Source organism: Branchiostoma belcheri, unplaced genomic scaffold (genome assembly GCF_001625305.1).
Source record: "Branchiostoma belcheri isolate BF01 breed outbred unplaced genomic scaffold, Haploidv18h27 scaffold104, whole genome shotgun sequence".
NCBI lineage: Eukaryota > Metazoa > Chordata > Leptocardii > Amphioxiformes > Branchiostomatidae > Branchiostoma > Branchiostoma belcheri.
In genome coordinates this window covers 665,356-666,331 of record NW_017802425.1, presented here as the reverse complement: position 1 = coordinate 666,331, position 976 = coordinate 665,356, and positions in this window count along the sequence as shown.

Genomic DNA, 976 nt, shown 5'->3' with positions numbered 1-976 from the left:
GATTACTGCTTTTCTGATATGGCAGACTTCTCTCTTTTTACAGGGTCGTACCTGACCTGCAATCAATCAATCGATTTGTGCTCCTACAGTGTAAAGAAAAGCACCCCCAGTTTCCCAACTGCTGTGCTGTACCAGAGAGGATGATTAGATCCTGTCGTAACTGCCACTCAGCATTTGAAAGGAAAGTTTCAGTGAGGATGAGTATGCAGGGCGCGCGCGCCTGTCGAAATGAGAAAAGTAAAGGAGGTGGCCAGGGAAGACGGAGATTGCCATTCTCAGCTGGGCAATAAAGGAGCTGCAGTCAGCTTAGTGAGTAAACCTTCCGCAATCAATACAGCAGGAGGAGCAGCAGCTGGGCTGGGAGAGCTCTGATTGGTCCTGCTCCTGCTTAGAGTAGCGTGCGTAGCCCAGTGGTTAGCGATCCTGCCTCTGGACTAAGAGGTCGGGAGTTCGAATCCCGGCTAATGTCGCTCACCCGACATGCACGCTACTGTTTAGGGTCGCAGTCCTTCGGACGGGACGTTAAGCCGTGGTCCACTGTTCATTGTGCTTGTCGAAAAGAGCTAGGGGAATTTCCCCGGTACAATGAACCTGTAAATACTGTACATAGCGTCTGTCTTCTCTGTCACGACCAGTGGAAGATTAGCTCTTCAGTGAGCTAAACTGGCTCGAGATCACTTTCACTTTCACTTTCACTTTCCATTGCATCTGCAGATGGAGACTCCAAAGGGCACCCTTCTCCCTTTCCCTGCAGCTGTGGAAGTACTGGTGGGGTGGGGTGGGGGGTGGCAACCTGCAGTGTGACAACTTTGTTAGAACATCTGCAACAAAGTAATATGTGCTTTTACCTACCATGGTATATGGTGGAGGAATAATGGCAGTCAAGCTAGATTTTATGTATTTGACCAGGGCTTTAGCCTATTTTTACAAAATATTGTTACCGGTTGTTAAGTGCTCACACACTGTTTACAATAAT